We start from the raw sequence: 22,186 nt of genomic DNA on the forward strand, positions 1-22,186 counted from the left end.
CAAAAAAGTTTTTTTTTTAAATTTACACTACTGTTACACCAGATATGAGTGGTGGCACTGGGCAAGTGGGCACAGTATATGCTGTGAGCATGAGACACACGCTGGCAGGCAGGCAACTGCAATTAGATTACACTAGCAGACTAATGTTTCACTGTCAAAAAAGTTTTTTTTTTTTTTTAAATTTACAGTACTGTTACACCAGATATGAGTGGTGGCACTGGGCAAGTGGGCCTGGCACACACTCTGGCAGACAGGCAACTGCAATTAGATTACACTAGCAGACTGATGTTTCACAGTCAAAAAAGTTTTTTTTTTTAAATTTACACTACTGTTACACCAGATATGAGTGGTGGCACTGGGCAAGTAGGCCTGGCACACACGCTGGCAGGCAGGCAACTGCAATTAGATTACACAAGCAGACTGATGTTTCACAGTCAAAAAAGTTTTTTTTTTTTAAATTTACACTACTGTTACACCAGATATGAGTGGTGGCACTGGGCAAGTGGGCATAGTATACGCTGTGAGCCTGGCACACACGCTGGCAGGCAACTGCAATTAGATTACACAAGCAGACTGATGTTTCACAGTCAAAAAAGTTTTTTTTTTAAATTTACACTACTGTTACACCAGATATGAGTGGTGGCACTGGGCAAGTGGGCACAGTATACGCTGTGAGCCTGACACAAAAAAGCAGACTGATGTTTCACAGTCCAAAAAGTTTTTTTTTTTTTTTTAAATTTACACTACTGTTACACCAGATATGAGTGGTGGCACTGGGCAAGTGGGCCTGGCACACACGCTGGCAGGCAGGCAACTGCAATTAGATTACACTAGCAGACTGATGTCTCACAGTCAAAAATTTTTTTTTTTTAAATTTACACTACTGTTACACCAGATATGAGTGGTGGCACTGGGCAAGTGGGCCTGGCACACATGCTGGCAGGCAGGCAACTGCAATTAGATTACACAAGCAGACTGATGTTTCACAGTCAAAAAGTTGTTTTTTTTAAATTTACACTTACACTACTATTAAACAAGATATGAGTGGTGGCACTGGGCAAGTGGGCACAGTACACGCTGTGAGCCTGACACAAAAAAGCAGACTGATGTTTCACAGTTCAAAAAGTTTTTTTTTTTTTAATTTACACTACTGATACACCAGATATGAGTGGTGGCACTGGGTAAGTGGGCCTGGCACACACGCTGGCAGGCAGGCAGGCAACTGCAATTAGATTACACTAGCAGACTGATGTTTCACAGTCAAAAAAGTTTTTTTTTTTAAATTTACACTACTGTTACACCAGATATGAGTGGTGGCACTGGGCAAGTGGGCCTGGCACACATGCTGGCAGGCAGGCAACTGCAATTAGATTACACAAGCAGACTGATGTTTCACAGTCAAAAAAGTTTTTTTTTTAAATTTACACTACTGTTACACCAGATATGAGTGGTGGCACTGGGCAAGTGGGCACAGTATACGCTGTGAGCCTGGCACACACGCTGGCAGGCAACTGCAATTAGATTACACTAGCAGACTGATGTTTCACAGTCAAAAAAGTTTTTTTTTTTTTAATTTACACTACTGTTACACCAGATATGAGTGGTGGCATTGGGCAAGTGGGCCTGGCACACACGCTGGCAGGCAGGCAACTGCAATTAGATTACACAAGCAGACTGATGTTTCACAGTCAAAAAGTTTTTTTTTTTTAAATTTACACTTACACTACTATTAAACAAGATATGAGTGGTGGCACTGGGCAAGTGGGCACAGTACACGCTGTGAGCCTGACACAAAAAAGCAGACTGATGTTTCACAGTTCAAAAAGTTTTTTTTTTTTTAATTTACACTACTGATACACCAGATATGAGTGGTGGCACTGGGCAAGTGGGCCTGGCACACATGCTGGCAGGCAGGCAGGCAACTGCAATTAGATTACACAAGCAGACTGATGTTTCACAGTCAAAAAAGTTTTTTTTTTAAATTTACACTACTGTTACACCAGATATGAGTGGTGGCACTGGGCAAGTGGGCACAGTATACGCTGTGAGCCTGGCACACACGCTGGCAGGCAGGCAGGCAACTGCAATTCGATTTCACAAGCAGACTGATGTTTCACAGTCAAAAAAGTTTTTTTTTAAATTTTCACTACTGTTACACCAGATATGAGTGGTGGCACTGGACAAGTGGGCCTGGCACACACGCTGGCAGGCAGGCAACTGCAATTAGATTACACACGCAGACTGATGTTTCACAGTCAAAAAAGTTTTTTTTTTTTAAATTTACACTACTGTTACACCAGATATGAGTGATGGCACTGGGCAAGTGGGCACAGTATAAGCTGTGAGCATGAGACACACGCTGGCAGGCAGGCAACTGCAATTAGATTACACTAGCAGACTAATGTTTCACAGTCAAAAAAGTTTTTTTTTTTTAAATTTACACTACTGTTACACCAGATATGAGTGGTGGCACTGGGCAAGTGGGCACAGTATATGCTGTGAGCATGAGACACACGCTGGCAGGCAACTGCAATTAGATTACACTAGCAGACTAATGTTTCACAGTCAAAAAAGTTTTTTTTTTTTTAAATTTACACTACTGTTACACCAGATATGAGTGGTGGCACTGGGCAAGTGGGCCTGGCACAGACGCTGGCAGGCAGGCAACTGCAATTAGATTACACAAGCAGACTGATGTTTCACAGTCAAAAAAGTTTTTTTTTTTTAAATTTACACTTACACTACTATTAAACAAGATATGAGTGGTGGCACTGGGCAAGTGGGCACAGTACACGCTGTGAGCCTGACACAAAAAAGCAGACTGATGTTTCACAGTCCAAAAAGTTTTTTTTTTTTAAATTTACACTACTGTTACACCAGATATGAGTGGTGGCACTGGGCAAGTGGGCCTGGCACACACGCTGGCAGGCAGGCAGGCAGGCACACAACTGCAATTAGATTACACTAGCAGACTGATGTTTCACAGTCAAAAAAGTTTTTTTTTTTTAAATTTACACTACTGTTACACCAGATATGAGTGGTGGCACTGGGCAAGTGGGCACAGTATACGCTGTGAGCCTGGCACACACTCTGGCAGGCAGGCAACTGCAATTAGATTACACTAGCAGACTGATGTTTCACATTCAAAAAAGTTTTTTTTTTTTTTAAATTTACACTACTATTACACCAGATATGAGTGGTGGGCCTGGCACACACGCTGGCAGGCAGGCAACTGCAATTAGATTTCACAAGCAGACTGATGTTTCACAGTCCAAAAAGTTTTTTTTTAAAATTTACACTACTGTTACACCAGATATGAGTGGTGGCACTGGACAAGTGGGCCTGGCACACACGCTGGCAGACAGGCAACTGCAATTAGATTACACACGCAGACTGATGTTTCACAGTCAAAAAAGTTTTTTTTTTTTTAAATTTACACTACTGTTACACCAGATATGAGTGGTGGCACTGGGTAAGTGGGCCTGGCACACACGCTGGCAGGCAGGCAACTGCAATTAGATTACACAAGCAGACTGATGTTTCACAGTCAAAAAAGTTTTTTTTTTTTAAATTTACACTACTGTTACACCAGATATGAGTGATGGCACTGGGCAAGTGGGCACAGTATAAGCTGTGAGCATGAGACACACGCTGGCAGGCAGGCAACTGCAATTAGATTACACTAGCAGACTAATGTTTCACAGTCAAAAAAGTTTTTTTTTTTTAAATTTACACTACTGTTACACCAGATATGAGTGATGGTACTGGGCAAGTGGGCCTGGCACACACGCTGGCAGGCAGGCAACTGCAATTAGATTACACTAGCAGACTGATGTTTCACAGTTAAAATAGTTTTTTTTTTAAATTTACACTACTGTTACACCAGATATGAGTGGTGGCACTGGGCAAGTGGGCCTGGCACACATGCTGGCAGGCAGGCAACTGCAATTAGATTACACTAGCAGACTAATGTTTCACAGTCAAAAAAGTTTTTTTTTTTTAAATTTACACTACTGTTACACCAGATATGAGTGATGGCACTGGGCAAGTGGGCCTGGCACACACGCTGGCAGGCAGGCAACTGCAATTAGATTACACTAGCAGACTGATGTTTCACAGTTAAAAAAGTTTTTTTTTTAAATTTACACTACTGTTACACCAGATATGAGTGGTGGCACTGGGCAAGTGGGCACAGTATACGCTGTTAGCATGAGACACACGCTGGCAGGCAGGCAACTGCAATTAGATTACACTAGCAGACTAATGTTTCACAGTCAAAAAAGTTTTTTTTTTTTTAAATTTACACTACTGTTACACCAGATATGAGTGGTGGCACTGGGCAAGTGGGCCTGGCACACACGCTGGCAGGCAGGCAACTGCAATTAGATTACACTAGCAGACTGATGTTTCACAGTCAAAAAAGTTTTATTTTTTTAAATTTACACTACTGTTACACCAGATATGAGTGGTGGCACTGGGTAAGTGGGCCTGGCACACATGCTGGCAGGCAGGCAACTGCAATTAGATTACACAAGCAGACTGATGTTTCACAGTCAAAAAAGTTTTTTTTTTAAAATTTACACTACTGTTACACCAGATATGAGTGGTGGCACTGGACAAGTGGGCCTGGCACACACGCTGGCAGGCAGGCAACTGCAATTAGATTACACACGCAGACTGATGTTTCACAGTCAAAAAAGTTTTTTTTTTTTAAATTTACACTACTGTTACACCAGATATGAGTGGTGGCACTGGGTAAGTGGGCCTGGCACACACGCTGGCAGGCAGGCAACTGCAATTAGATTACACTAGCAGACTGATGTTTCACAGTTAAAAAAGTTTTTTTTTTAAATTTACACTACTGTTACACCAGATATGAGTGGTGGCACTGGGTAAGTGGGCCTGGCACACACGCTGGCAGGCAGGCAACTGCAATTAGATTACACTAGCAGACTGATGTTTCACAGTTAAAAAAGTTTTTTTTTTAAATTTACACTACTGTTACACCAGATATGAGTGGTGGCACTGGGCAAGTGGGCACAGTATACGCTGTGAGCATGAGACACATGCTGGCAGGCAGGCAACTGCAATTAGATTACACTAGCAGACTAATGTTTCACAGTCAAAAAAGTTTTTTTTTTTTTTTTAATTTACACTACTGTTACACCAGATATGAGTGGTGGCACTGGGCAAGTGGGCCTGGCACACACGCTGGCAGGCAGGCAACTGCAATTAGATTACACTAGCAGACTGATGTTTCACAGTTAAAAAAGTTTTTTTTTTAAATTTACACTACTGTTACACCAGATATGAGTGGTGGCACTGGGCAAGTGGGCCTGGCACACATGCTGGCAGGCAGGCAACTGCAATTAGATTACACAAGAAGACTGATGTTTCACAGTCAAAAAAGTTTTTTTAAAAAAATTTACACTACTGTTACACCAGATATGAATGGTGGCACTGGGCAAGTGGGCATAGTATACGCTGTGAGCCTGGCACACACGCTGGCAGGCAACTGCAATTAGATTAAACAAGCAGACTGATGTTTCACAGTTAAAAAAGTTTTTTTTTTAAATTTACACTACTGTTACACCAGATATGAGTGGTGGCACTGGGCAAGTGGGCCTGGCACACATGCTGGCAGGCAGGCAACTGCAATTAGATTACACAAGCAGACTGATGTTTCACAGTCAAAAAAAGTTTTTTTTTTTTAAATTTACACTACTGTTACACCAGATATGAGTGGTGGCACTGGGCAAGTGGGCACAGTATACGCTGTGAGCATGAGACACATGCTGGCAGGCAGGCAACTGCAATTAGATTACACTAGCAGACTAATGTTTCACAGTCAAAAAAGTTTTTTGTTTTTTTTAATTTACACTACTGTTACACCAGATATGAGTGGTGGCACTGGGCAAGTGGGCCTGGCACACACGCTGGCAGGCAGGCAACTGCAATTAGATTACACTAGCAGACTGATGTTTCACAGTTAAAAAAGTTTTTTTTTTTAATTTACACTACTGTTACACCAGATATGAGTGGTGGCACTGGGCAAGTGGGCCTGGCACACATGCTGGCAGGCAGGCAACTGCAATTAGATTACACAAGAAGACTGATGTTTCACAGTCAAAAAAGTTTTTTTAAAAAAATTTACACTACTGTTACACCAGATATGAATGGTGGCACTGGGCAAGTGGGCATAGTATACGCTGTGAGCCTGGCACACACGCTGGCAGGCAACTGCAATTAGATTACACAAGCAGACTGATGTTTCACAGTCAAAAAAGTTTTTTTTTTTAAATTTACACTACTGTTACACCAGATATGAGTGGTGGCACTGGGCAAGTGGGCCTGGCACACACGCTGGCAGGCAGGCAACTGCAATTAGATTACACTAGCAGACTGATGTTTCACAGTTAAAAAAGTTTTTTTTTTAAATTTACACTACTGTTACACCAGATATGAGTGGTGGCACTGGGCAAGTGGGCCTGGCACACATGCTGGCAGGCAGGCAACTGCAATTAGATTACACAAGAAGACTGATGTTTCACAGTCAAAAAAGTTTTTTTTTTTTAAATTTACACTACTGTTACACCAGATATGAGTGGTGGCACTGGGTAAGTGGGCCTGGCACACACGCTGGCAGGCAGGCAACTGCAATTAGATTACACTAGCAGACTGATGTTTCACAGTCAAAAAAGTTTTTTTTTTAAATTTACACTACTGTTACACCAGATATGAGTGGTGGCACTGGACAAGTGGGCCTGGCACACACGCTGGCAGGCAGGCAACTGCAATTAGATTACACACGCAGACTGATGTTTCACAGTCAAAAAAGTTTTTTTTTTTTAAAATTTACACTACTGTTACACCAGATATGAGTGGTGGCACTGGGTAAGTGGGCCTGGCACACATGCTGGCAGGCAGGCAACTGCAATTAGATTACACAATCAGACTGATGTTTCACAGTCAAAAAAGTTTTTTTTTTTAAATTTACACTACTGTTACACCAGATATGAGTGGTGGCACTGGACAAGTGGGCCTGGCACACACGCTGGCAGGCAGGCAACTGCAATTAGATTACACACGCAGACTGATGTTTCACAGTCAAAAAAGTTTTTTTTTTTTAAATTTACACTACTGTTACACCAGATATGAGTGGTGGCACTGGGTAAGTGGGCCTGGCACACACGCTGGCAGGCAGGCAACTGCAATTAGATTACACTAGCAGACTGATGTTTCACAGTTAAAAAAGTTTTTTTTTTAAATTTACACTACTGTTACACCAGATATGAGTGGTGGCACTGGGCAAGTGGGCCTGGCACACATGCTGGCAGGCAGGCAACTGCAATTAGATTACACAAGCAGACTGATGTTTCACAGTCAAAAAAAGTTTTTTTTTTTTTTAAATTTACACTACTGTTACACCAGATATGAGTGGTGGCACTGGGCAAGTGGGCACAGTATACGCTGTGAGCATGAGACACATGCTGGCAGGCAGGCAACTGCAATTAGATTACACTAGCAGACTAATGTTTCACAGTCAAAAAAGTTTTTTTTTTTTTTTTTAATTTACACTACTGTTACACCAGATATGAGTGGTGGCACTGGGCAAGTGGGCCTGGCACACACGCTGGCAGGCAGGCAACTGCAATTAGATTACACTAGCAGACTGATGTTTCACAGTTAAAAAAGTTTTTTTTTTTAATTTACACTACTGTTACACCAGATATGAGTGGTGGCACTGGGCAAGTGGGCCTGGCACACATGCTGGCAGGCAGGCAACTGCAATTAGATTACACAAGAAGACTGATGTTTCACAGTCAAAAAAGTTTTTTTAAAAAAATTTACACTACTGTTACACCAGATATGAATGGTGGCACTGGGCAAGTGGGCATAGTATACGCTGTGAGCCTGGCACACACGCTGGCAGGCAACTGCAATTAGATTACACAAGCAGACTGATGTTTCACAGTTAAAAAAGTTTTTTTTTTAAATTTACACTACTGTTACACCAGATATGAGTGGTGGCACTGGGCAAGTGGGCCTGGCACACATGCTGGCAGGCAGGCAACTGCAATTAGATTACACAAGCAGACTGATGTTTCACAGTCAAAAAAAGTTTTTTTTTTTAAATTTACACTACTGTTACACCAGATATGAGTGGTGGCACTGGGCAAGTGGGCACAGTATACGCTGTGAGCATGAGACACATGCTGGCAGGCAGGCAACTGCAATTAGATTACACTAGCAGACTAATGTTTCACAGTCAAAAAAGTTTTTTTTTTTTTTAATTTACACTACTGTTACACCAGATATGAGTGGTGGCACTGGGCAAGTGGGCCTGGCACACACGCTGGCAGGCAGGCAACTGCAATTAGATTACACTAGCAGACTGATGTTTCACAGTTAAAAAATTTTTTTTTTTAAATTTACACTACTGTTACACCAGATATGAGTGGTGGCACTGGGCAAGTGGGCCTGGCACACATGCTGGCAGGCAGGCAACTGCAATTAGATTACACAAGAAGACTGATGTTTCACAGTCAAAAAAGTTTTTTTAAAAAAATTTACACTACTGTTACACCAGATATGAATGGTGGCACTGGGCAAGTGGGCATAGTATACGCTGTGAGCCTGGCACACACGCTGGCAGGCAACTGCAATTAGATTACACAAGCAGACTGATGTTTCACAGTCAAAAAAGTTTTTTTTTTTAAATTTACACTACTGTTACACCAGATATGAGTGGTGGCACTGGGCAAGTGGGCACAGTATACGCTGTGAGCCTGACACAAAAAAGCAGACTGATGTTTCACAGTCCAAAAAGGGTTGTTTTTTTTAAATTTACACTACTGTTACACCAGATATGAGTGGTGGCACTGGGCAAGTGGGCCTGGCACAGACGCTGGCAGGCAGGCAACTGCAATTAGATTACACAAGCAGACTGATGTTTCACAGTCAAAAAAGTTTTTTTTTTTAAATTTACACTACTGTTACACCAGATATGAGTGGTGGCACTGGGCAAGTGGTCCTGGCACACACGCTGGCAGGCAACTGCAATTAGATTACACTAGCAGACTGATGTTTAACAGTCAAAAAAGTTTTTTTTTTTTAATTTACACTACTGTTACACCAGATATGAGTGGTGGCACTGGGCAAGTGGGCCTGGCACACAGGCTGGCAGGCAGGCAGGCAACTGCAATTAGATTACACTAGCAGACTGATGTTTCACAGTCAAAAACGTTTTTTTTTTTAAATTTACACTACTGTTACACTAGATATGAGTGGTGGCACTGGGCAAGTGGGCCTGGCACACACGCTGGCAGGCAGGCAACTGCAATTAGATTACACAAGCAGACTGATGTTTCACATTCAAAAAAGTTTTTTTTTTTAAATTTACACTACTGTTACACTAGATATGAGTGGTGGCACTGGGCAAGTGGGCCTGGCACACACGCTGGCAGGCAGGCAACTGCAATTAGATTACACAAGCAGACTGATGTTTCACAGTCAAAAAGTTTTTTTTTTTAAATTTACACTACTGTTACACCAGATATGAGTGGTGGCACTGGGCAAGTAGGCACAGTATACGCTGTGAGCCTGGCACACACGCTGGCAGGCAGGCAACTGCAATTAGATTACACAAGCAGACTGATGTTTCACAGTCAAAATTTGTTTTTGTTTTTTAAATTTACACTACTGTTACACCAGATATGAGTGGTGGCACTGGGCAAGTGGGCACAGTATACGCTGTGAGCCTGGCACACACGCTGGCAGGCAGGCAACTGCAATTAGATTACACTAGCAGACTGATGTTTCACAGTCAAAAAAGTATTTTTTTTTGTTAAATTTACACTACTGGTACAAGAGATATGAGTGGTGGCACTGGGCAAGTGGGCCTGGCACGCACGCTGGCAGGCAGGCAACTGCAATTAGATTACACAAGCAGACTGATGTTTCACAGTCAAAAACTTTTTTTTTTTAAATTTACACTATTGTTACACCAGATATGAGTGGTGGCACTGGGCAAGTGGGCACAGTATACGCTGTGAGCCTGGCACACATGCTGGCAGGCAGGCAACTGCAATTAGATTACACAAGCAGACTGATGTTTCACAGTCAAAAAAGTTTTTTTTTTTTTAAATTTACACTTCTGTTACACCAGATATGAGTGGTAGCACTGGGCAAGTGGACACAGTATACGCTGTGAGCCTGGCACACACGCTGGCAGGCAGGCAACTTCAATTAGATTAAACTAGCAGACTGATGTTTCACAGTCAAAAAAGTTTTTTTTTTTACATTTACACTACTGTTACACCAGATATGAGTGGTGGCACTGGGCAAGTGGGCCTGGCACACACGCTGGCAGGCAGGCAACTGCAATTAGATTACACAAGCAGACTGATGTTTCACAGTCAAAAAAGTTTTTTTTTTTTTAAATTTACACTACTGTTACACCAGATAGTTACACCAGATACGAGTGGTGGCACTGGGCAAGTGGGCCTGGCACACACGCTGGCAGGCAGGCAACTGCAATTAGATTACACTAGCAGACTGATGTTTCACAGTCAAAAAAGTTTTTTTTTTTTTAAATTTACACTACTGTTACACCAGATATGAGTGGTGGCACTGGGCAAGTGGGCTTGGCACACACGCTGGCAGGCAGGCAACTGCAATTAGATTACACAAGCAGACTGATGTTTCACAGTCAAAAAAGTTTTTTTTTTTTAAATTTACACTACTGTTACACCAGATATGAGTGGTGGCACTGGGCAAGTGGGCCTGGCACACACGCTGGCAGGCAACTGCAATTAGATTACACTAGCAGACTGATGTTTCACAGTCAAAAAAGTATATTTTTTTAAAATTTACACTACTGTTACACCAGATATGAGTGGTAGCACTGGGTAAGTGGGCCTGGCACACACGCTGGCAGGCAACTGCAATTAGATTACACTAGCAGACTGTTTCACAGTCAAAAAAGTATTTTTTTTTTTTATTTATACTACTGTTACACCAGATATGAGTGGTGGCACTGGGCAAGTGGGCCTGGCACACAGGCTGGCAGGCAGGCAACTGCAATTAGATTACACTAGCAGACTGATGTTTCACAGTCAAAAAAGTTTTTGTTTTTTTTAAATTTACACTACTGTTACACCAGATATGAGTGGTGGCACTGGGCAAGTGGCTTGGCAGGCAGGCAACTGCAATTAGATTACACAGGAAAAAAACAAAAACAACAGACTGATGTTCTAGCCCTAAAAAGGGCTTTTTGGGGTGCTGTCCTTACAGCAGAGATCAGATGAGTCCTTCAGGACTGTAGTGGACACTTAATTTACTAGCCTAGCTATCAATTTCCCTATTAAATCAGCAGCAGCTACACTGTCCCTCCTCTCACTAAGAATACAGCTTCCGAATGAATCTAAAATGGCTGCTGTCCAGGAGCTGGTAGGGTCTGGGAGGGAGGGTCTGCTGCTGATTGGAATGTGTCTGCAGACTGTGAGATACAGGGTCAAAGTTAACTCAATGATGACAAATAGGGGGCAGATCAAACATTGCATATGTTTGCCCGCAGTTGCGAACGCAAACAAGCTATGTTCGCTGGGAACTATTCAACGGCGAACAATTCGCGACATCACTACTGTTGTATAATGCTCTTTTACCCTTAGTGCTGACATTAAACAATTCAGAGCACTTAAGAGTATGATGTTTATTCTATGACGTGTACAAAAAAAATCATTATCTAAAGCAATTTCCTCACCTAAAGTAACACAACACTATCACTAAAATATACACCAGAATAGGCAGCATAGAGAATTTTTCCCATCTCCTTCAATCCCTGGGTTCAAAAATTCTATTATTAATGAACAACATGTATGAAAAATGTTCTGTGGAGCAAGCCCATGTTTTGGGATGATTTCTGTGTTGGTGCTTTGATTTTGTTGATTAAATTGTTTGTCCAGTAGGTACGAGTTTCTCAGAATAAATCTTAGAAGTATCTGTTAGTCTATATTTTCCAAAAAACATGATTTCATAATTGGTCAAAGAGTTTTTGAGCCACATCACTTTTGTCTTCTTTCCTGTGAGTACTATAGGTTTTAGTAATTTGATATCCTTTCAGTAGATCTAATGTATGTTAGAAAGAACACACTCTATACATGGTGAAGAGTATTTAAATCAAGGGCTCGTCAGGGATTTGAACCAGGGAACTTTAGCACCCGAAGCAAAATCATACCACTACACGAACGAGCCAGTAAGTCATTCCTGATTTGCTGGCAAGCATTTTGTTAGATATGTCTGATAAAGTATCATCAAAAAGGAAATAAAAAACAATTCTTTCTTATGTTTAGTATCCTTCACATAACTGTAGGAAGTATCATTGCTTTGTGAATGAGATACAGGAAGATGGTGTCTGAGGAAGTTAACTCTTTAGGAGGAATCTATTTAAAGGAAATAGTTCTATGGTTTTCTTTTTTCAGAAAATTTGGGCTCGTCCGGGATTTGAACCCAGGACCTCTTGCACCCAAAGCGAGAATCATACCCCTAGACCAACGAGCTTTAGATTCCATATTTTTTTATTTTTTTTGTGTGAACTTAACTCTTAATTATTATTTAAAGGAATTAGTTCTATGGTTTCATTTAAAGGAAATAGTTCTATGGTTTTCTTTTTTCAGAAAAGTTGGGCTCGTCCGGGATTTGAACCCAGGACCTCTCGCACCCTAAGCGAGAATCATACCCCTAGACCAACAAGCCTTAGATACCATTTTATATGTGTTTTTTATATTTTTGTGTGAACTTTTTCAAAGTGGTCTCTAACACACATTCCACTTAAAAAAATAATAAGGTTTCCAGTCTTGTAGTCCAAAGATACTGTATATAGCAGCTTTCTGTAATTATATTCAGACCAAAAAATACAATTTGTGGAAACAGACTCTGTCGTACTCTATGCTTAACCAATCAGACTATAATAAAAACCTAGGTTTCAAAGATCTCAGGGTAGTGAAGAATAGCAAGTCTAGAAAAGGTGTTAACATGGAATCTCTGTCCACAGAGAGATCATTCTTGAAATAATAGGTCTAAAACTGTTGTATAATGCTCTTTTACCCTTAGTGCTGACATTAAACAATTCAGAGCACTTAAGAGTATGATGTTTATTCTATGACATGTACAAAAAAAATAATTATCTAAAGCAATTTCCTCACCTAAAGTAACACAACACTATCACTAAAATATACACTAGAATAGGCAGCATAGAGAATTTTTCCCATCTCCTTCAATCCCTGGGTTCATAAATTCTATTATTAATGAACAACATGTATGAAAAATGTTCTGTGGAGCAAGCCCATGTTTTGGGATGATTTCTGTGTTGGTGCTTTGATTTTGTTGACTAAATTGTTTGTCCAGTAGGTACGAGTTTCTCAGAATAAATCTTAGTAAGTGTCTGTTAGTCTATATTTTCCAAAAAACTTGATTTCATAATTGGTCAAAGATTTTTCCTAAGTTTTTGAGCCACATCAGTTTTGTCTTCTTTCCTGTGAGTACTATAGGTTTTAGTAATTTGATATCCTTTCAGTAGATCTAATGTATGTTAGAAAGAACACACTCTATACATGGTGAAGAGTATTTAAATCAAGGGCTCGTCAGGGATTTGAACCAGGGAACTCTCGCACCTGAAGCAAAATCATACCACTACACAAACGAGCCAGTAAGACATCCCTGATTTGCTGGCAAGCATTTTGTTAGATATGTCTGATAAAGTATCATCAAAAAGGAAATAAAAAAACAATTCTTTCTTATGTTTACTATCCTTCACATAACTGTAGGAAGTATCATTGCTTTGTGAATGAGATACAGGAAGATGGCCTCTGTTACGGTACCAACAGTGTACCAAGGGTTAACACCAGATGAACAATGTCCTGAATATGGGATCAGCAACTCACAACTCAGCCAGTATTTCCCCTCAAACATGAGACCAGGCTCCACATTCAAGGTAAAACAAAGTGAACTTTATTAAGGGCCATATGCCCAGTATTTATGCAGGTTAGACCCCAGATGGGGGGTGGAAAGAATGTTGTACATTAGATGGAGGGAACACACCCTTTGACATGATACAATAGAATACCTTGCTCAAGCTGATAATAACTTAAACACAAGACACACACTTGGCTTTTCTTATCACTAGGCGTCTGCTCTCTGAGGGTGATTAAACAATAGAATGTTTATCACTAACTTTAATGACAGTACACAATAGCTGAGGCTAGTAACCTTGTCGTTAGAAATTAGCTTCTTAAAGCTGAACACAGTTAACTCCTTCAGTCCTAACAGAAGGGTCTGTCACATGGCTCCCCCCTGGTGGAACACTCCGGCAGACCCGGCTTGACCCTTTGGCGGGTCAACTTGGGGATGACCGGACTAGGAGGTGGTAGGCATGTCAGTTTGCCGGGATAATCCATCTGCATTCCCGTTTAGCTTACCGGGCCGGTAGCTGATGGTGAAGTTATAGGGTTGGAGGGCTAAACTCCACCGCAGCAATCTGCCATTGTCTCCTGAGACCCGGTTAAGCCAGACTAAGGGATTGTGGTCCGTTATGAGAGAGAATTCCTGTCCATATAGATAAGGGTTCAACTTCTTCAGTGCCCAGACCAGGGCTAAACATTCCTTCTCTACTGCCGAATAACTGACTTCCCGAGGTAACAACTTTCTGCTCAGGTATGCGACAGGGTGCTCTCCTCCATCCTCCCCGACTTGGCTCAGCACAGCCCCCAGTCCATACATGGAAGCATCTGTATGAATGAGAAAACGTTTGTTAGGGACTGGGGCAGCCAAAACAGGGGCATTCACAAGGGCCTGCTTCATTGCCTGAAACGCGGCTTCACAAGCTGGAGACCACAGGACCTTTTTGGGGAGGTTCTTTTTAGTCAGGTCAGTCAGGGGCTTGGCAATAGTACTGTAGTCCGGGACAAAACGTCGGTAATACCCGGCCGTCCCCAGGAAGGCTAGCACTTGGGTCTTAGTGATAGGTGTGGGCCAGTTAGCCGCAGCCTCTACCTTGGCTGGCTCCGGTCTCTGGCTCCCACACCCCACTCGGTGACCCAAGTACTGTACCTCAGCCATACCTAGATGGCACTTGTCTGGTTTCAAGGTCAGGCCAGCGGCCCGAATCCTGTCCAGAACCACCCCTACATGGATTAGGTGTTCTTCCCAGGACTCACTGTAAACCGCAATGTCGTCCAGGTATGCACAAGCAAATTCCTGGAAGCCATCGAGGAGTCTATCCACCATACGCTGGAAGGTAGCCGGGGGATTCTTCATCCCAAAGGGCATGACCTTAAACTGGTACAGGCCGAATGGGGTGACGAATGCCGACTTGGGGATAGCATCCTCAGCCAGGGGAATCTGCCAATAGCCTTTACACAGGTCTATTGTGGTCAGATAGCGTCCCCTAGCAATACGGTCTAGTAATTTGTCTACCCGGGGCATCAGGTAAGCGTCAGTGGTGGTCCTTTCGTTGAGCCGCCTGTAGTCCACACAGAACCGGGTGGTCCCATCTTTCTTAGGTACCAGGACTACAGGTGAAGCCCAAGGACTATCGGAGTGCTCGATGACTCCCATCCGAGCCATCTCCTGTATCTCCTTCCGCATTCCTTCTCGGACTGCTTCGGGGATACGGTAGGGGGGCTGTCGCAGGGGATTCTGTCCAGGGGTCTCTACCTTATGTACAGCTAGAGTAGTGTAGCCGGGCTCTTGGGAGAACGTCGCCTGCTTTTCCCACAGGAGCTGCCTTGCCTGTACCCTCTCGGTAGGGCTTAACCGGTCCCCTAGCTGCACAAGACTAGTGAGGTCGGTCTGGGGGTCCTTTTTTAATAAGTCGGGCAGGGGTAAATTCTCTGGGTCATCTGCAGCAGGGGCACACACTGCAGCGACATCCTCTGGCCTCTCCTGATACTCCTTCAGCATGTTCACATGAAAGGATCGCTGGATCCTTTCATCTGCACAGCTGGCTATAATATAGGTAGTATCACACACCTGAGATAACACCTTATACGGGCCCTGCCAAGATGCTTGCATCTTGTTGGCCTTCACAGGCTTGAGCACCAAAACTTTCTGTCCAACCTGGAAGACCCGCTGCCGGGCACCCCGATCTTACCACCCCTTCTGTCTCCCCTGGGCCACCTGGAGATTCTCTCTTACCATCAGGGACAGTTTCTCCATGCGGTCCTGGAGTTCCAGAACATATGGCACTATGGGTATCCCCTCCTGCTCTGTCTCTCCCTCCCAGTGTCCTCTAATGAGATACAGGGGTCCGCGGACCCTTCTCCCATAGAGTAACTCGAAGGGAGAGAACCCCGTAGATTCCTGGGGCACCTCTCTGTACGCAAATAACAGATGAGGCAGGAATCATTCCCAGTCTCTGCAAGTGTCAGTAAAGGTCCTCAGCATTTGCTTGTGGGTGCCATTAAAGCGCTCGCAGAGACCGTTAGTCTGTGGGTGATAAGGCGAACTGAGCAATGGTTTAATGCCGCACACCTTCCACAGCTGCTGGGTGAGCACAGCGGTAAACTGGGTCCCCTGGTCAGAGAGAATCTCCTTAGGGAACCCGACCCTAGTAAAAACCTTAACCAGGGCGTCAGCTACTGTTTCTGCCTCTATATTCGACAGTGCTACTGCCTCTGGGTAACGAGTGGCATAGTCCACCACAGTGAGAATATACTTCTTACCTGATGGACTAGCCCTGGCCAGTGGGCCCACAATGTCAACGGCTATGCGGGAAAAGGGTTCCCCAATGACAGGCATAGTCATAAGCCTAGCTTTCGGGTGGTCCCCCCGCTTACCCACCCGTTGACAGGTGTCGCAAGTGCTACAATATACCCGCACATCTCGGTTGAAATTGGGCCAGAAGAAATTTTGGGTGATCCTATGAGCTGTGCGGCGGGACCCTAGATGTCCAGCTAATGGTACATCTTGCCCAATCCACAGAATCTCTTGCCGGTATTTCGCAGGCACCACCAGCTGCCGATTCTGTGGAGGGGCAGTACTTTTCTGGGCAGGTTTGGGGATTCTATATAGCCTATCCCCCACCCACTCATAACGTTCCCCATCTACCCCCTCTTCTCCAGCATCTGTCCTAGCCCTGTACTTCTGAAGGGTGGGATCTTCCCGGGTTTCCCTGCCGTACGTCTCTGGGGTATCCCAGCCTAAGGGGGCCTGATCTAGGGTACAAGTCGGGGGAGAGAGTCTTACCTGGGTCTCAGCAGCAGGTGGGTCGATAAATTCTATTATTAATGAACAACATGTATGACAAATGTTCTGTGGAGCAAGCCCATGTTTTGGGATGATTTCTGTGTTGGTTCTTTGATTTTGTTGATTAAATTGTTTGTCCAGTAGGTACGAGTTTCTCAGAATAAATCTTAGAAGTGTCTGTTAGTCTATATTTTCCAAAAAACATGATTTCATAATTGGTAAAAGATTTTTCCTAAGTTTTTGAGCCATATCGCTTTTGTCTTTTTTTCCTGTGAGTACTATAGTTTTTAGTAATTTGATATCCTTTTAGTAGATCTAATGTATGTTAGAAAGAACACACTCTATACATGGTAAAGAGTATTTAAATCAAGGGCTCGTCAGGGATTTGAACCAGGGAACTCTCGTACCTGAAGCAAAATCATACCACTACACGAACGAGCCAGTAAGACATCCCTGATTTGCTGGCAAGGATTTTGTTAGATATGTCTGATAAAGTATCATCAAAAAGGAAATAAAAAACAATTCTTTCTTATGTTTACTATCCTTCACATAACTGTAGGAAGTATCATTGCTTTGTGAATGAGATACAGGAAGATGGCCTCTGAGGAAGTTAACTCTTTAGGAGGAATCTATTTAAAGGAAATAGTTCTATGGTTTTATTTTTTCAGAAAATGTGGGCTCGCCCGGGATTTGAACCCGGGACCTCTCGCACCCAAAGCGAGAATCGCTTTGAAAGAACACACTCTATACAGGGTGAAGAGTATTTAAATCTTTAATTTATATCAAGCTAGTGCTTGGAATGACAAGGAAAAATAAACTTGTTTTGCAGAAGAAAAATGTCATGTTGCTTCAAATAAATACCAGAACATCTGGACTTTCTTCAACTTGTTCATTCCTCTGAGTTACATATCAAGAGAACATGATCAAAAAAAGGAAAAACAGAAGGACATAAAGAATATTTCTTCTTGAACTGGGGAATTTAAGCCTAAATTAGCTGTGGTTTCCCTTACATATTGGAGAAATAGTACAAATTCCAAATTCAACTAAAAGAAAAAAAATGAATGAAACAAGGAAAATTAACACACAGCAGCTATTTGCAATTCCCATAAACCATCCGTCTTTATAAAGCTCACACAACTATATCCTTACAGGAACTTTCGAAGCCCGGATAGCTCAGTCGGTAGAGCATCAGACTTTTAATCTGATGGTCCAGGGTTCAAGTCCCTGTTCGGGCGAGCACTTTTAAAACAGTCACAAACTGAGCATGTTCCAAGAATTCACAGTACATATATAAATATAACTTTGAAATTTGTTAGAAAAAGTCTTCTACTCATTTGAAACTCTTCTTGAACTGGGGAATTTAAGCCTAAATTAGCTGTGGTTTTCCTTACATATTGGAGAAATAGTATAAATTCCAAATTCAACTAAAAGAAAAAAAATGAATGAAACAAGGAAAATTAACACACAGCAGCTATTTGCAATTCCCATAAACCATCCGTCTTTATAAAGCTCACACAACTATATCCTTACAGGAACTTTCGAAGCCCGGATAGCTCAGTCGGTAGAGCATCAGACTTTTAATCTGAGGGTCCAGGGTTCAAGTCCCTGTTCGGGCGAGCACTTTTAAAACAGTCACAAACTGAGCATGTTCCAAGAATTCACAGTACATATATAAATATAACTTTGAAATTTGTTAGAAAAAGTCTTCTACTCATTTGAAACTCTTCTTGAACTGGGGAATTTAAGCCTAAATTAGCTGTGGTTTTCCTTACATATTGGAGAAATAGTATAAATTCCAAATTCAACTAAAAGAAAAAAAATGAATGAAACAAGGAAAATTAACACACAGCAGCTATTTGCAATTCCCATAAACCATCCGTCTTTATAAAGCTCACACAACTATATCCTTACAGGAACTTTCGAAGCCCGGATAGCTCAGTCGGTAGAGCATCAGACTTTTAATCTGAGGGTCCAGGGTTCAAGTCCCTGTTCGGGCGAGCACTTTTAAAACAGTCACAAACTGAGCATGTTCCAAGAATTCACAGTACATATATAAATATAACTTTGAAATTTGTTAGAAAAAGTCTTCTACTCATTTGAAACTCTTCTTGAACTGGGGAATTTAAGCCTAAATTAGCTGTGGTTTTCCTTAAATATTGGAGAAATAGTATAAATTCCAAATTCAACTAAAAGAAAAAAAATGAATGAAACAAGGAAAATAAACACACAGCAGCTATTTGCAATTCCCATAAACCATCCGTCTTTATAAAGCTCACACAACTATATCCTTACAGGAACTTTCGAAGCCCGGATAGCTCAGTCGGTAGAGCATCAGACTTTTAATCTGAGGGTCCAGGGTTCAAGTCCCTGTTCGGGCGAGCACTTTTAAAACAGTCACAAACTGAACATGTTCCAAGAATTCACAGTACATATATAAATATAACTTTGAAATTTGTTAGAAAAAGTCTTCTACTCATTTGAAACTCTTCTTGAACTGGGGAATTTAAGCCTAAATTAGCTGTGGTTTTCCTTACATATTGGAGAAATAGTATAAATTCCAAATTCAACTAAAAGAAAAAAAATGAATGAAACAAGGAAAATTAACACACAGCAGCTATTTGCAATTCCCATAAACCATCCGTCTTTATAAAGCTCACACAACTATATCCTTACAGGAACTTTCGAAGCCCGGATAGCTCAGTCGGTAGAGCATCAGACTTTTAATCTGAGGGTTCAAGTCCCTGTTCGGGCGAGCACTTTTAAAACAGTCACAAACTGAGCATGTTCCAAGAATTCACAGTATATATGTGAATATATATAAATATAACTTTGAAATTTGTTAGAAAAAGTCTTCTACTCATTTGAAACTCATGCTAAGTGTTTTACATTGTCTTTTTATTATGCAGTTGTTGGTTATGCAAGTCTTCTGAATTTATTAGTTCTTTAAGTTATATCAAGCTAGTGCTTGGAATGACAAGGAAAAATAAACTTGTTTTGCAGAAGAAAAATGTCATGTTGCTTCAAATAAATACCAGAACATCTGGACTTTCTTCAACTTGTTCATTCCTCTGAGTTACATATCAAGAGAACATGATCAAAAAAAGGAAAAACAGAAGGACATAAAGAATATTTCTTCTTGAACTAGGGAATTTAAGCCTAAATTAGCTGTGGTTTCCCTTACATATTGGAGAAATAGTATAAATTCCAAATTCAACTAAAAGAAAAAAAATGAATGAAACAAGGAAAATTAACACACAGCAGCTATTTGCAATTCCCATAAACCATCCGTCTTTATAAAGCTTACACAACTATATCCTTACAGGAACTTTCGAAGCCTGGATAGCTCAGTCGGTAGAGCATCAGACTTTTAATCTGAGGGTCCAGGGTTCAAGTCCCTGTTTGGGCGAGCACTTTTAAAACAGTCACAAACTGAGCATGTTCCAAGAATTCACAGTATATATGTGAATAAATATAAATATAACTTTGAAATTTGTTAGAAAAAGTCTTCTACTCATTTGAAATTCATGCTAAGTGTTTTACATTGTCTTTTCATTATGCAGTTGTTGGTTATGCAAGTCTTCTGAATTTATTAGTTCTTTAAGTTATATCAAGCTAGTGCTTGGAATGACAAGGAAAAATAAACTTGTTTTGCAGAAGAAAAATGTCATGTTGCTTCAAATAAATACCAGAACATCTGGACTTTCTTCAACTTGTTCATTCCTCTGAGTTACTTATCAAGAGAACATGATCAAAAAAAGGAAAAACAGAAGGACATAAAGAATATTTCTTCTTCAACTGGGGAATTTAAGCCTAAATTAGCTGTGGTTTCCCTTACATACACACAACTATATCCTTACAGGAACTTTCGAAGCCCGGATAGCTCAGTCGGTAGAGCATCAGACTTTTAATCTGAGGGTCCAGGGTTCAAGTCCCTGTTCGGGCGAGCACTTTTAAAACAGTCACAAACTGAGCATGTTCCAAGAATTCACAGTACATATATAAATATAACTTTGAAATTTGTTAGAAAAAGTCTTCTACTCATTTGAAACTCTTCTTGAACTGGGGAATTTAAGCCTAAATTAGCTGTGGTTTTCCTTACATATTGGAGAAATAGTATAAATTCCAAATTCAACTAAAAGAAAAAAAAATGAATGAAACAAGGAAAATTAACACACAGCAGCTATTTGCAATTCCCATAAACCATCCGTCTTTATAAAGCTCACACAACTATATCCTTACAGGATCTTTCGAAGCCCGGATAGCTCAGTCGGTAGAGCATCAGACTTTTAATCTGAGGGTCCAGGGTTCAAGTCCCTGTTCGGGCGAGCACTTTTAAAACAGTCACTAACTGAGCATGTTCCAAGAATTCACAGTACATATATAAATATAACTTTGAAATTTGTTAGAAAAAGTCTTCTACTCATTTGAAACTCTTCTTGAACTGGGGAATTTAAGCCTAAATTAGCTGTGGTTTTCCTTACATATTGGAGAAATAGTATAAATTCCAAATTCAACTAAAAGAAAAAAAATGAATGAAACAAGGAAAATTAACACACAGCAGCTATTTGCAATTCCCATAAACCATCCGTCTTTATAAAGCTCACACAACTATATCCTTACAGGAACTTTCGAAGCACGGATAGCTCAGTCGGTAGAGCATCAGACTTTTAATCTGAGGGTCCAGGGTTCAAGTCCCTGTTCGGGCGAGCACTTTTAAAACAGTCACAAACTGAGCATGTTCCAAGAATTCACAGTACATATATAAATATAACTTTGAAATTTGTTAGAAAAAGTCTTCTACTCATTTGAAACTCTTCTTGAACTGGGGAATTTAAGCCTAAATTAGCTGTGGTTTTCCTTAAATATTGGAGAAATAGTATAAATTCCAAATTCAACTAAAAGAAAAAAAATGAATGAAACAAGGAAAATTAACACACAGCAG

At 41.4% G+C, this 22,186-nt stretch overlaps 6 non-coding genes across 6 annotated transcripts; all 6 read left to right on the forward strand.

Moving 5' to 3' along the window:
- The first annotated feature begins 18,406 nt into the window (after nucleotides 1-18,406).
- Nucleotides 18,407-18,479, forward strand: TRNAK-UUU (transfer RNA lysine (anticodon UUU)). The gene has a single exon. It is a non-coding gene; the product is annotated as a tRNA-Lys (tRNA).
- Nucleotides 18,480-18,787: 308 nt separating this feature from the next.
- Nucleotides 18,788-18,860, forward strand: TRNAK-UUU (transfer RNA lysine (anticodon UUU)). Its single transcript has one exon. It is a non-coding gene; the product is annotated as a tRNA-Lys (tRNA).
- Nucleotides 18,861-19,168: 308 nt separating this feature from the next.
- Nucleotides 19,169-19,241, forward strand: TRNAK-UUU (transfer RNA lysine (anticodon UUU)). Its single transcript has one exon. It is a non-coding gene; the product is annotated as a tRNA-Lys (tRNA).
- Nucleotides 19,242-19,549: 308 nt separating this feature from the next.
- TRNAK-UUU (transfer RNA lysine (anticodon UUU)) lies at nucleotides 19,550-19,622 on the forward strand. Its single transcript has one exon. It is a non-coding gene; the product is annotated as a tRNA-Lys (tRNA).
- A 1,492-nt stretch (nucleotides 19,623-21,114) lies between these two features.
- Nucleotides 21,115-21,187, forward strand: TRNAK-UUU (transfer RNA lysine (anticodon UUU)). The gene has a single exon. It is a non-coding gene; the product is annotated as a tRNA-Lys (tRNA).
- Nucleotides 21,188-21,496: 309 nt separating this feature from the next.
- TRNAK-UUU (transfer RNA lysine (anticodon UUU)) lies at nucleotides 21,497-21,569 on the forward strand. Its single transcript has one exon. It is a non-coding gene; the product is annotated as a tRNA-Lys (tRNA).
- The last annotated feature ends 617 nt before the right edge of the window (nucleotides 21,570-22,186 follow it).

The sequence above is a fragment of the Bombina bombina genome, unplaced genomic scaffold (assembly GCF_027579735.1).
Source record: "Bombina bombina isolate aBomBom1 unplaced genomic scaffold, aBomBom1.pri scaffold_543, whole genome shotgun sequence".
NCBI lineage: Eukaryota > Metazoa > Chordata > Amphibia > Anura > Bombinatoridae > Bombina > Bombina bombina.